Raw genomic sequence first — 14,615 nt, forward strand, 5'->3', positions numbered from 1 at the left:
GTCTGGTTGAAATGCATTGTGGTCTCTTTCAAGAATTGTCTGATAGGCATTTGGAGATGTTATGTGGGAGAAGTTTTCCTGTCAAATAAAACTGCTGGTGAAGACGTAAAGATGTTTCCACTCATGGGGGAGACCAAAGCTAAGGACCATAAATATAAGATAGTCACTAATAAATCCAATAGGGAATTCAGAAGAAACCTCTTTACCCAAAGAGTGGTGAGAATGTAGTATTCATTACCATATGGCGTGGTTGAGGCAATTAATATAGATACACTTAAGGGAAAAAGAAACATGTTGTTCTGATATAGTTCCAAGAAGAGGAATGGGAGGAGGCTCATGTGGAACATAAACATCAGCATGAAACTGTTGGGCCGAATGGCCTGTTTCTGTGCCATGTAAGATTATTTAGTTATTTATTGCTGACTTCTCCCAAATGTTAATTGTATATTAATTAGATGTTTAATTATATTCAGGTGGTGGGATTCACCTGTGCTCATTTATATAGGAACAGATTGACAGAGGGGTTGTTGGGTACACAATATGTAATGTGTGTCTCTGAAAATAAAAGCTTGTAAGTGTCTAAAGACTCAGCTCCAGTTCTATCCTTCACCGCCCAGTTATCTGAGCAGTAACATGAGGATTCAGTGAGTCTCAATTTGATTTCGCATTTCCTAGGTTATATGATCAACTCATCGAGTGGGGCTTCAGCCCAGAACTTTCTGACCAGTCAGGAGGAGCTGCTACCACTCAGCTGTGGTTGACACCTGTCACAATGGAAGCTGACATTTGTCTTTCATGTGGAGTGGGAGTTTTACACAAAATGGGTGATAATGTATTGGCAGCCTGCTTTACACACCATCTGGTTCTTTAAGTGGAGATCAGGCTGCCGATGTGCTCTAGCCCATATTGCGTTACAACCCAAGATGAATTTCAGTCCCAATATTTCCTTTTGAAATATAATAAAATGTAGGTCAGTTTGGGGTTGAGGCACATTATTAAGGAAGAGTAGAGAAAGCTTTACCCTGCATCTAAACATGCTATAGCTGAACTGGACTACATTACCGAGAGCAAATTGGGCCATCTATAATGATGCGGCTTAAAGTGTAAAAACATATATTTCCCTTCTATCTAATCACAGGTGAAAAATGACTAACAGATACTTGCTGCAACCAGATTAACCTTTTCCCCAAGAGATCCATTTCAGATGAAATGTTTCCGAACAGTTGCATCTGAATAATTGGGTGAGTGGTGTAATCAAAAAAATTGAAAGATTTACAATATTATGTTTAGAAAAGAAAAACCTTCCACAAAATATAGCATTTACATAGCTTTTAATCTTTCAAATGGTTTTATTAACCGCAACTATTGTCTAGGCCCTGAAATTACATTATGGGATACCAGCATACACTGCTTACCACAGTTGCCTGAATGCTCTTCTCATCTCTAGTTTAGCAGAGGAATTGGCTTATAAATGGGTTAACACTTTTTGCTAAGATAGCAGAGAGGAATTTCAGATGAACACGTTTGTACTCTATTTTCACTGCACAATTGCAGAACCCTAGAAGTTTTAATATTTGATATTGAAACAAAAAAGTAATAGTTGGATAAGCAGCAAATTTATAACAAATGCTATAAAAATATATATGCTATGCTTTTGGTCTAATTTGGCAAAGTAATTGGACTAACAAATTACTTCAGAATAAGCTCATTTGCCAGCTTTTGTCCAGCTTTGTTAAAATTACTAAGTGGTAGGACTCAAGTTTCTTAAAGCAAACTCAAACATCTCAACTCAATGTTTTTTAAATACGTCATGACCAAATCTTCTTTGGCCTCCTTATCACGAGAGACAATGGGTAAGCGCCTGGAGGTGGTCAGTGGTGTGTGGAGCAGTGCCTGGAGTGGCTATAAAGGCCAATTCTAGAGTGACAGGCTCTTCCACAGGTGCTGCAGAAAAATTTGTTTGTCGGGGCTGTTACACAGTTGGTTCTCCCCTTGAGCTTCTGTCTTTTTTCCTGCCAACTGCTAAGTCTCTTCGACTCACTTCAGCCCCGCCTTTATGACTGCCCGCCAGCTCTGGCGAACGCTGGCAACTGACTCCCACGAATTGTGATCAATGTCACAGGACTTCATGTCGCGTTTGCAGACGTCTTTGAAGCGGAGACATGGACGGCCGGTGGGTCTGATACCAGTGGCGAGTTCGCTGTACAATGTGTCTTTGGGGATCCTGCCATCTTCCATGCGGCTCACATGGCCAAGCCATCTCAAGCGCCGCTGACTCAGTAGTGTGTATAAGCTAGGGATGTTGGCCGCTTCGAGGACTTCTGTGTTGGAGATACGGTCCTGCCACCTGATGCCAAGTACTCTCCGGAGGCAGCGAAGATGGAATGAATTGAGACGTTGCTCTTGGCTGACATACGTTGTCCAGGCTTCGCGGCCATAGAGCAAGGTACTGAGGACACAGGCTTGATACACTCGGACCTTTGTGTTCCGTGTCAGTGCGCCATTTTCCCACACTCTCTTGGCCAGTCTGGACATAGCAGTGGAAGCCTTTCCCATGCACTTGTTGATTTCTGCATCTAGAGACAGGTTACTGGTGATAGTTGAGCCTAGGTAGGTGAACTCTTGAACCACTTCCAGAGCGTCGTCGCCAATATTGATGGATGGAGCATTTCTGACGTCCTGCCCCATGATGTTCGTTTTCTTGAGGCTGATGGTTAGGCCAAATTCATTGCAGGCAGCCGCAAACCTGTCGATGAGACTCTGCAGGCACTCTTCAGTGTGAGATGTTAAAGCAGCATCGTCAGCAAAGAGGAGTTCCCTGATGAGGACTTTCCGTATTTTGGTCTTCGCTCTTAGATGGGCAAGGTTGAACAACCTGCCCCCTGATCTTGTGTGGAGGAAAATTCTTTCTTCAGAAGACTTGAACGCATGTGAAAGCAGCAGGGAGAAGAAAATCCCAAAGAGTGTGGGTGCGAGAACACAGCCCTGTTTCACGCCACTCAGGATAGAAAAGGGGTCTGATGAGGTGCCGCCATGTTGAATTGTGCCTTTCATACTGTCATGGAATGAGGTGATGATACTTAGTAGCTTTGGTGGACATCCAATCTTTTCTAGTAGTCTGAAGAGACCACGTCTGCTGACGAGGTCAAAGGCTTTGGTGAGATCAATGAAAGCAATGTAGAGGGGCATCTGTTGTTCACGGCATTTCTCCTGTATCTGACGAAGGGAGAACAGCATGTCAACGGTCGATCTCTCTGCACGAAAGCCACACTGTGCCTCAGGGTAGACGCGCTCGGCCAGCTTCTGGAGCCTGTTTAGAGCGACTCAAGCAAAGACTTTCCCCACTATGCTGAGCAGGGAGATTCCACAGTAGTTGTTGCAGTCACTGCGGTCACCTTTGTTTTTATAGAGGGTGATGATATTGGCATCGCGCATGTCCTGAGGTACTGCTCCCTCGTCCCAGCACAGGCATAGCAGTTCATGTAGTGCTGAGAGTATAGCAGGCTTGGCACTCTTGATTATTTCAGGGGTAATGCTGTCCTTCCCAGGGGCTTTTACACACAAAAAATGTAATAATGTGAGGAACTGGCGATGCATACAGCCTAAAAATACTCCGGTCTTTTGTTTTAAAACGCTTTGTGAGATCAGGTATTTTTGGCTCAACATCTGGCAAGATCTTCAATGTCAAATCAGGAATAATTTTAGATCCAAAAATTGGCAAAGAAACAATGAAATATTAGTGAAGATACTTCTAAATTTTAGAATATTTACAGCAAGTTTTAATGTGATTAGATTCATTTTTGATGTTTCCTAACTGTTTCGATCTGCTACCTGAGTTTTATCCCTTTTGCATTCCAATATAAAAAGTGCAAATGACACAAATAGTACACCTTAGGTTGGAAGATTATGTTCCCATGACTTTATATACATACTTGCGAGTCTGCCATTCCTGTTTATAATATCTCATCTGCTGGCACACATTAGTCCCTTTGTTATGCCGATGTTTTGTTGAATGATAATCCACTGACTGGAGATCTGAATTTATATATTGTTTTTAAAAAAGCCATTTTTTAAAGACCAGCTAATAGGATGATTTTGCTGGCAGCTTCAGTTGGCAACCCAATTTGCTACACTGTATCCTACACTGCAATGCTTGTGAGGAGGGAGACGAAATGTCTGCTAATTCCTCAGCAAGAACCAAGACCCTGGAAGTTTAAAGGAACTGCTTGTTCTTTTTTGTGAGACAGAAATACTGCTAACTGCTATGTTTGAATCACTGAGTGACTGTCATGTGACAAGCCCCTCCTCATCTGTGGTTTAAGCTGGTGTTTTTTTTTCTGCAGCAGAGGAGAAGCAACTGGACTCTGACATGAGCAGACCCTAAGTGGGGGTCCCTCTCTCTCTCTCTCTCTCTCCATTCCAGCTTGAAAACTTTCAAATCCTGCTAGTTGACCGACCACCTCTGCATACTCGAGCTATAAGCAGAAAATGTTGGCAGAAAATCATCCACACCTCTATCTCCAAAGAGATCCACTGAATCAATCTTCTGTCTCTTCAAACTAAAAGCTTTAAGAAACAATTAAACCTATTGTGGTCTATCAAGGAGAGGGAAAAGTGGGGAAACAGCACTTCAAACACCTAAACGCTCAGCTCATGGTCATTTTAAACTGTTGGAAGCCCTAGTGTACTGCTGTGCTGTACATTTAATTCTTCTACATAGATTTTCTTATTCAATTTAATCACTACGTGCAGAAAGAAGGCCAGAAGTAACCAATTAATTTAATCATTTCCAATTCAAAGTACAAAAACGTAAGTTTAAAAAAAATTATTGTATTTTATGAGTTGTCTCTGATAACAAACTCAGATATGAAGCAAATACCTTGGTACTAATGTCATAGCTCTATAAATCAGCTTGTTAAAATCTGAAGATGACCATATTAGTGGTTCCAGCTATACACATTCACAACTCTGTTGCATGTCCTCATTCCTGATTCTCCAGAGCTGTATTCACATTCTCGGCTGTTACTTGTCTAAAATATTAGCTGTTAAACCAATAGTGAGGCACAAAATAAGATTATTACAGGGGAGTCCGGAGTGTCCAGGCTTCTGCTGGTAATGCTAACAAAACCTTAAAAGAAAAATAAAGACTTGCATTTCTATTGCACCTTTCAAGGCCTCAGGACATCCCAAAGTGCCAATGAAGTACTTTTGAAGTAGAGTTATGTTGTAATGTAGGAAATGCAGCAGCCGATTTGAGCATGTCAAGGTGAAAACAGATAACCTATTGATTGAGGGATAAATATTAGCTAGAACACTGGGGAAAATTCCCCTGCTCTTACCACAGGAGCTTTGACATCCACCGGAGAGCATAGACGGGACCTCAGATTAACATCTCATCTGAAAGACTGCACCTCTGACAGCGCAGTGCTCCCTCAGTACTGCACTGGCAGAGTCAGTGGAGATGCTTGGGTTCAGGTCCTGAAGAAGGATTTGAGCAGGGAACATTGTGACTCAGTGACAAAAATGCTACCAACTGTGCCACAGCTGACAATTAATTGCAGATAATCAGCACCCAGTGGAAAGTAAAGTAATTAGCAATTAGTAATTGATAAAAGGTCATCGACCTGAAACATTAATTCTGTTTCTCTCTCCACAGATGATGCCTGACCTGTTTAGCAATGTTCCCTCTAATTTCTCTTCCCTGTGTGTGGTCAGTTTGTTGCACTGTGCAGTCCCTTTAAGATTGCTGTGATGCCGCATATGCTCACATCTTTAAGGGACTGTTTCTTATGCGCAGCAGTCCGGAAATTACCGCGCACAGGCTGTGCATAAGAAGCACGCACACAGCTTAAGGGGAACATTGCTGATGAGTGTTTCCAGAATTTTCAGCTTTTATTTCATATTTCCAGCATCTGCAGTGTCTTGCCTTTGCTTTTTAATTAGAGTTTGAGTATTGCTGAAAATAGAGACATGCTGTTGAAGCTTTTCGTCTTGCACTCATCAGGACAATCCGCAAGAATACCAATGTAAGAAAAAACAAAGACTTTATACTGAATGAGAAGAGAGTGCTGATTGGTTGGCCAGCAAACTCTGATTGGTAGAGGCATTGCCTTGGCGAATGCACCACTTTACAGTCCCATCCCAAATTCCCTACCATTCTCCTACCTACACTAGGAGCAATTTACCTATCAACCTGCAAGTCTTTGGGAGGAAACCAGAGCACCCGGTGGAAACCCACATGGTCACAGGGAGAATTTGCAAACTCCACACAGGCAGTATCCAGAACTGAACCTGAGTCGCTGGAGCTGTGAGGCTGCAGTGCTAACCACTGTGTCACCGTCCCACCCCAGTTAGCTGTCAAGCGTTGTTTGAAATTTAAACCAGGCAGCTTGACTCTGATTGGTCAAGGCATTGCCCTGAGGAATTTTTTTTTTATTCATTAATGTGATGTGGGTGTCGCTGGCCAGGCCAGCATTTAATGCCCATCCCTAATTGCCCTTGAGAAGGTGGTGGTGAGATGCCTTCTTGAACCGCTGCAGTCCACATGGGGTAGATACACCCACAGTGCTGTTAGGAAGGGAGTGCCAGGATTTTGACCCAGTGACAGTGAAGGAACGGCAATATAGTTCCACATCAGGATGGTGTGTGACTTGGAGGGCAACTTGCAGGTGGTGGTGTTCCCATGCATTTGCTGCCCTTGTCCTTCTAGTTGGTAGAGGTCGCGGGTTTGGAAGGTGCTGTCTAAGGAGCCTTGGTGCATTGCTGCAGTGCATCTTGTAGATGGTACACACTGCTGCCACTGTGCGTCAGTGGTGGAGGGAGTGAATGTTTGTAGATGGGGTGCCAATCAAATGGGCTGCTTTGTCCTGCATGGTGTCGAGCTTCTTGAGTGTTGTTAGAGCTGCACCCATCCAGGCAAGTGGAGAGTATTCCATCACACTCCTGACTTGTAGATGGTGGACAGGCTTTGTGGAGTCAGGAGGTGAGTTACTCGCCGCAGGATTCCCAACCTCTGACCTGCTCTTGTAGCCATGGTTTATATATGGCTACTCCAGTGCAGTTTCTGGTCAATGGTAGCCCCTAGGATGTTGATAGTGGGGGATTCAGCGATGGTAATGCCATTGAATGGCAAGGAGAGATGGATAGATTCTCTCTTGCTGGAGATGGTCATTGCCTGCCACTTGTGTGGCGCAAATGTTACTTGCCACTTATCAGCCCAAGCCTGGATATTGTCCAAGTCTTGGTGCTTTTCTACACAGACTGCTTCAGTATCTGAGGAATCACGAATGGTGGTGACATTGTGCAATCATCAGCGAACGTCCTGACTTCTGACCTTATGATTGAAGGAAGGTCATTGATGAAGCAGCTGAAGATGGTTGGGCTTAGGACACTACCCTGAGGTACTCCTGCAGTGATATCCTGGAGCTCAGATGATTGACCTCCAACAACCACAACCATCTTCCTTTGTGCTAGGTATGACTCCAACCAGCAGAGAGTTATCCCCCTGATTCCCGTTGACCTCAGTTTTGCTAGGGCTCATTATTGCCACACTCGGTCAAATGCTGCCTTGATGTCAAGGGCAGTCACTCTCATCTCACCTCTTGAGTTCAGCTCTTTTGTCCATGTTTGAACCAAGGCTGTAATGAGGTCAGGAGTTGAGTGGCTCTGGCGGAACCCAAACTGAGCGTCACTGAGCAGGTTATTGCTAAGCAAGTGCCGCTTGATGGCACTGTTGATGACACCTTCCATCACTTTACCTATGTTTGAGAGTAGGCTGATGGGGCGGTAATTGGCCGGGTTGGACTTGTCCTGCTTTTTGTGTACAGGACATACCTGGACAATTTTCCACATTGCCGGGTAGATGGCAGTGTTGTAGCTGTACTGGAACAGCTTGGCTAGGGGCGCGGCAAGTTCTGGAGCACAGGTCTTGAGTACTATTGCAATAATATTGTCAGGGCCCATAGCCTTTGCAGTATCCAGTGCCTTCAGTCGTTTCTTGATATCACGCGGAGTGAATCGAATTGGCTGAAGTCTGGCATCTGTGATGCTGGGGACTTCAGGAGGAGGACGATATGGATCATCAACTCGGCACTTCTGGCTGAAGAGTGTTGCAAATGCTTCAGCCTCATCTTTCACACTGATGTGCTGGGCTCCCCCATCATTGAGGATGGGGATATTTGTGGAGCCACCACCTCCAGTTAGTTGTTTAATTGTGCACCACCATTCATGGCTGGATGTGGCAGGACTGCAGAGCTTAGATCTGATCCAGTGTGATTCTGATCCAGAATGAACCAGTGAATGGCTCTCACTTATTTTGTTTAGCTGGAACAGGCGCAATGCTTGTACATGTTCTTTCTGTTTGCAAAGAGCAGGGCCCTGTGTATTAATATATGTAGCTTCCAGTACGCACAAATGCGCCATACTGTGAGCCCTACTGACAATCTTAAATTGGTTGTCAGTGTAATTCTTAGCACACTGAGGATTATTTATCAAATTTTCAGCAATACTCAAGTACTACCAAACGACTAATTAGAATTTCTTTACGGTATCATCAAGCTACCCACTTCTGTAAAAGCAAAAGACTGTTCCTATACATGACGTTACATTATTGGTTATGTCATTATACATTCTGTTAACATGGTATTTGGAGGAGTGTACATGTGTACACTGACACACTAAATTAGTTGTCATAGTCAACAAAGTGTGTCCAGCTGGGGGGAAGGTACTGGCCTTTTCCATAGTTTGCAATGAGGCATGGGTTGCTGTCCTGTGTCTCTATTCTCATGTTGATCTGTCCCTTTCTGTATGTGTTCATAGTAGTTCTTCATGGATGAGAGATCATGTGATTTGGCCTCATGTGTACAGCAGAAGGTTGGGAGACCTTGGACAAGATCGAGGCCACCAAGTAATAAAGAATGGAAGAAGAATGATATTGTAAAGCTGGAAGTGCTATTTCACACCAAATGTAGTTTTTCATCAAAGGGGTAGTGGCTTTATGGTATCAGATTGTGTTTGGAGATGAAGGAGGGTGGAATAATGCCAGACACTGGCTTTGCTGGTCAGTATGTTGGTGCTGCTCAGTTTGAAAAGCTGCGTGTGCTTTGACTGCTCCAAGTACTGAACCAGCCTGAAAATTCTCTGGTATAATGACACCACTCATTTAATTTATTATCAATCAGGAAATAGTGAACAAAAAAAAGGAGTAAAACTCCAGCAGTGCAAGATGGAGATTGCATAAGTGGAGCTTGGAGTTAAAATGTGGTGAAATTGGTAATAGAGTAACCAGTGATTCTAATAAGTAGGTGGAGAGATTCCTCCAGTTGCCAGTCTCTTGGGAAACCCCAGTAATACAAATTGTGTTACATGAATTCATCATAGGAGGCACTTGGTAAAAACCAATTCAACTCAAAGCAATCAATTAAATTATCCATCCATTACCCCTTTCTATACAGCAACCTGTACAGCAGTGTAATACTATTGACAATAATATAATTATAATGTTCTGACTTTATTGTTTTAGCATCAGTGCCAGTTAATACAGGTTTCTGTGCAATAAATGAACATGTGTGCCAGCTGGAAACACTGAGCAGGTCAGGCAGCATCGGTGGAGAGAACAGACAAGTTAGCATTTCAAGTTTTGAAGGGTCCACCTCAAAACTCTAACTTGCCCTGTCCACTGATGTCAATCCCCTATCTTTGGGTACATGTTGGTCACACAGCACTGAATCTGGTCCTGAAAACAGGCCCACACCACAATCCACCCTTTCATTTCATCTATTGACAAGACACCCACTGTGGCGATACAGTCAAAGGGGTTTTTTTTATACTGAGAAAAAAAATTAACAATCCAATAATTTAAATTAAGCAATGTAAACAAAACAGCAATATGGGAATTTATTTCCAAAAAATTGAATTTGCAAATAATCTGAATTAATCAATTTTGGATTAAAAGGCACTGACGACTGGGGATATGGTAGCAGAATGGTTATGTAGCTGGACTTGTAATCCAGAGACCTAGACTAATGTACTAGAGACACGTGTGCAAATCTCCACCACAGCAGCTGAGGAATTTAAATTTAATTAAATAAAGTCTGGAATAAAAAGATCATCTCGGTAACGGCAAGCATGAAACTGCTAGATTGTTGTTAAAAATCCATCTGGTTGATCTGTCTTTTAGGGCAGGAAATCTGCTGTCCTTACCCAGTCTGGCCTACATGTGACTCCAAACCCACAGCAATGTGGTTGACTCTTAACTGTCCTCTGAAATGGTCTAGCAAGACACTCAACTGTATTCAAGAAGGCAGTTCAACAACAACCTTCTCAAGGGCAATAAATGCTGGCCTTACCAGCAATGCCCCCTCCCATGAATGAATAAAAAAAACAGTATCAGCAAAATCATTGTTGTGGAAATATTGTAAGGCCTAGATGCATTTATAAAAGTTCTAAATCTGTAATATGGACCCACCCGCACCAAGAACAAAACTGGTTCACCACCGCACAAATAATTATAAAATAAATGTTTATGCAACAGCAAAAGAGGCCAAAAACGCTTAAAAGAAATCAAAAATGAATGATACTGTACAAATGTTTGTTACTTATGTCGGAGTGCATCATTTTACTTAAAAATGAAAAAACTGCAAATTGTGAATGTTGGATTTTTTTAACTCTCTGCTTTCTGTACAACTGCTTTGAATATACTTTATTTACTTGATTAAGCAAAACATGTACAATTCTAAAGGGGGTGCAGGAGCAGAGGGACCTGGGGGTATATGTGCATAAATAATTGAAGGTGGCATGACAGGTTGAGAAAGCAGTTAATAAACGATACAAGATCCTGGGCTTTATAAATAGGAACATGGAGTACAAAAGCAAGGAAGTTATGATAAACCTGTATAAAATACTGGTTTGGCTTCAACTGGAGTGTTGTGTCCAGTTCTGGGCACCACACTTTAGGAACAATGTTAAGGCAGTAGAGAGGGTGCAGAAAAGATTTACGAGAATGGTTCCAGGGATAAGGAACTTCAGTTATGTGGATAGGTTGGAGAAGCTGGGACTGTTTTCCTTGGAGAAGAGAAGATTAAGAGGTGATTTGATAGAGGTATTCAAAATCGTGAGGGGTCTGGATAGAGTAGATAGGGAGCAACTGTTCCCATTGGCCGAAGGATCCAGAATCAGAGATCAGCAATTGAAGGTGATTGGCAAAAGAAGCAACATGTGACACGAGGAGAAACGTTTTTACACAGTGAGTGTTTAGGATCTGGCATGCACTGCCTGAGAGTGTGGTGGAGGCAGATTCAATCAGGGCTTTCAAAAGAGAATTGGATAATTTTCTGAAGAGAAAAAACTTTCAGGGCTATGTGAAAAGGTGGGGGAGTGGGACTAGCTGAGTTGCTCTTGCAGAGGGCCAGCACAGACACGATGGGCTGAATGGCCTCCTTCTGTGCTGCAACTATTCTATGTTGATTTCCTGTATAATAATTTAGATACGTAATGATCCTAGAACATTCTTAAAGAAGTTTTACTGTGTAGAACATTAATTACTGGATCTTTTTAACCATTCTATTTTCAAACTTGTAAAGTCCATTGGTCTAAGCAAGAATTCAGCCAGTAATTTCCATAGGAGTTCCCCCAATCTTCCACCGTAACTTCAGTGGAAACCCGAGAGAAATAGTGATGATGGCTGTTTATGCTGATTCTGTGGGAAATCAGGGAACCCCTAAGGAAATTGTACTCCTCGGGCCGTGTTGATGCAGGCTGTCCATGTTAGTTCATGAACCTTCGGGCAGAGGTGTGTGTAGATTTTGTAACTATAGAGCAAAGCTGAAAGACTTTCAGATTTGTGCAATCGAATATTATTTTTACAGGGGTACTTATCACAATACAAATCAGATATTCTGATTGCCGCTGCGAGACATCTTGCAAACTGCCAGTGTGAACATTTCCCAACATTTTTAATAACAATCAATTCAGTCTTCTACAATCAGACCCACCTAGATGTTGTGATGAGATTAGTAAAACGCACGGAGATATTGTTGCAGTTGATAGAAAACGTCTACGCCGCAGAATTCGAACACTCTCATGCACCAATTTTACTGATTGGTTTCTGTTGTTGCCGTATACACTGTGAATTATAATTGATAGCAAACTCGAGTTAACTCAGGTTTAGGTGTTAAATGTGAGATCCCTTCGAGGAAGTAATTCACCCGGCGTTAGTTTTGCGCCAGCTGCAGTATAACTATGGTCAAACAAACTGTTTAGTTTACAATGTTGTCAGACTGGTACTTTCAGCATTTCAACATTAAGGTATTTACCAGCCTTTGGGTATTGATTACAGTTCATTTGAATACTGGTGCAAAGCTTTATCTCCAAGTGTGAAGAGGGTAATACAGTCAGTACCAATGTTAAACCAGTACTTGCGGTATAAGACCAAATTTAATGATGTCAGTGAACTTTGTGCTAAAACTGAGCTATGGGCAGTTTTGTGCAACACTTTGTGGATCTATAAATAGAATTCAGGGTGGACAACAGCAGTGAATGGAAAATATTTCATCATGACCTGACCACGTAAACCAACCTGTGAGTGAAGCGGTCTCATCACTTTTAAACACTTACTTCTTTCTGACGTTGCCATCTATGGCTCGCGTGACTGAACACTATTCAGATCCATGTTCAAAGCTAACCAAAATTGCGAAGGCATCAATGCAGTTTAAAAGTCGAACATTCCATGATACGTGAGCAATTAACATAGACTCTCAAGGGAGGCTCAAGCGTGTTAATATAATTGTCTCTCTGTGACCCTGCCTTTGAGAACTGCGTTCTCTGCAGAAGAATTTTTTCAATTTTTCCTGTTAATATATTGGGTATGAATAAGCAATATATATTATATATAAAATATAATTTATAAGGCTAAAAAAAGGCGAATGGAACTTTGCTTTTATCTCGAGGGGGCTTGGATATAAAGGAGTGCAAGTTATGTTTGTTAGGTAAAGCTCTGGTTAGACCACATCTAGAATACTTCGCTCAGTGCTGGTCACTGCACCTCAGGAAGGATATACTGTCAGTGGAGGAGGTGCCGTGCAGATTCACTAGGATGATAATGGTTAAATTATGAAGCCAGGTTGCATAGGCTAGGCTTGTATTCTCTTGAATATAGAAGATTAAGGGGTGATCTAATTCACAGGTCAACAGTCTGGTATGTACTCTGTCTTTAATGAAACTGACTGTGATGGCTGTCCCCAGTCAGAGTGCCTCATGGCAGAGGTCACATGACTATGGCAAGCCAGGAGGCACATTGGTACAGTATTGCATTTCTATTCCAAACATCCCCCTTTTCATACAAAAAAAATTGCATGCATTATCATTTACACTGTGAGCTGCCCAAGTTACCCACTATGCATCAGTAGTTCGTCATTCTTGTCAGTCTCTGCACATGTATTGCACACATAGTCATTATGTCGTGCCGGTTTCTTAATGGTATGCCTGTGTGTTGTTGTTGATAGTTCATCTGGTTGATTTTCCTTCTCCAGTGAGAGTTGTTCCCGTGTCACTTGTTGCTGTGGTAACTGTTGTTCCATTTCTGTTGTTGGGGTGCTGCGGACCTCCGGGACTGATGGTTGTTCTGTGGTCTGTGCAGTTGGTGAGTTCTCATCTTCCTGATTTGCTGCCTGCCGTGAAGGAACAGCTTCTCCAGTACGTATGTGTCTGTGGTTGTGATGGTATCGCTTGGCCTTCGCTGCCGCTCATACGATCGAGTTGGCAACTGCTCTATGCATGTCCCTAGTTGCCACTTGGGGTGACTCATGTTGAGTGCGTTGAAGGTTTGTACCCTGACTGGCTCTCCAGTGCTCAATTCTGGCAATGGTTTGGCAGTTTTGTCAAAATGAAATTTGGCTTTCTGACATTTCACCTTGATTTTGTCTGCCCGCTCTGCGGAATCTGAGCGCTCCTTCCCCACAGCCTCCACCTCGGACGCCTGAGCAGACGACTGCCAGATCTTCCTCTTCCTCGCCATCTGTATGACTCGTGTCACCTTGTGACTGGCAAAGGCGTTCTCGTTCCAGCGCTGGTGCCCGCTCCTGTAGACCATCTCCTGGGTTTTCTCTTTTTGCCCGTTGAGGGTCACCAGTCCAAACTTTAGACTTGTTTCTGCTGAGATGAGTGGCTTTTGCTTGCATCTATGATCTGAACTCCAGATCTTCGTTCTTGTCATCGCAATGAGTTCTCAGAGTAACTTGTCCTCTCAGCACTAGTATGGTGCCATCATATAGCCTCAACCTTACTGTCAAGGGCTTCATGTTTTGATTGCCATGTTGAGCCACTTTGCACAGGTCAGTGAAGGTCATGATGTTGCATGATACATCGCTGTCTATCTGGCACTTTATGTTGACTTGATATTCTCCTTCTGCAGTCATCATTTTAACAGTCACAAACCATTTATCACCAATCGACCTGACTGAACCAACCTGTTGTATGATGTATAGTGATTCGTCAGAATCTTCAGCTGACATCTCTCCAGTGGCCATCAGTACCAGCTTGTTGTGCTTCCTTCTCACCAAACACTTGTGTACAGAATGATTCAGCTTCTTGCAGTGAGAACACTGCTCGCCCCACGCTGG

The 14,615-nt window shown here is 42.9% G+C and overlaps 1 protein-coding gene across 4 annotated transcripts in view; it reads left to right on the plus strand.

Annotated features, from left to right (window-relative positions):
* Positions 1 to 14,615, plus strand: part of LOC137347333 (proto-oncogene tyrosine-protein kinase LCK-like) — a 133,703-nt gene that overhangs the window by 15,023 nt on the left and 104,065 nt on the right. The window contains exon 1 of one of the 4 annotated variants that reach the window (XM_068011777.1): positions 1,222 to 1,241. The exons of the other annotated variants lie outside the window; for them this stretch is intronic. The gene's annotated coding sequence lies outside the window, so the exon portion shown is untranslated. Of the gene's footprint in view, positions 1 to 1,221; positions 1,242 to 14,615 lie in introns of those variants that run through there. 4 annotated transcript variants of the gene reach the window in all.

The sequence above is a fragment of the Heterodontus francisci genome, chromosome 31, assembly GCF_036365525.1.
Source record: "Heterodontus francisci isolate sHetFra1 chromosome 31, sHetFra1.hap1, whole genome shotgun sequence".
Lineage (NCBI taxonomy): Eukaryota > Metazoa > Chordata > Chondrichthyes > Heterodontiformes > Heterodontidae > Heterodontus > Heterodontus francisci.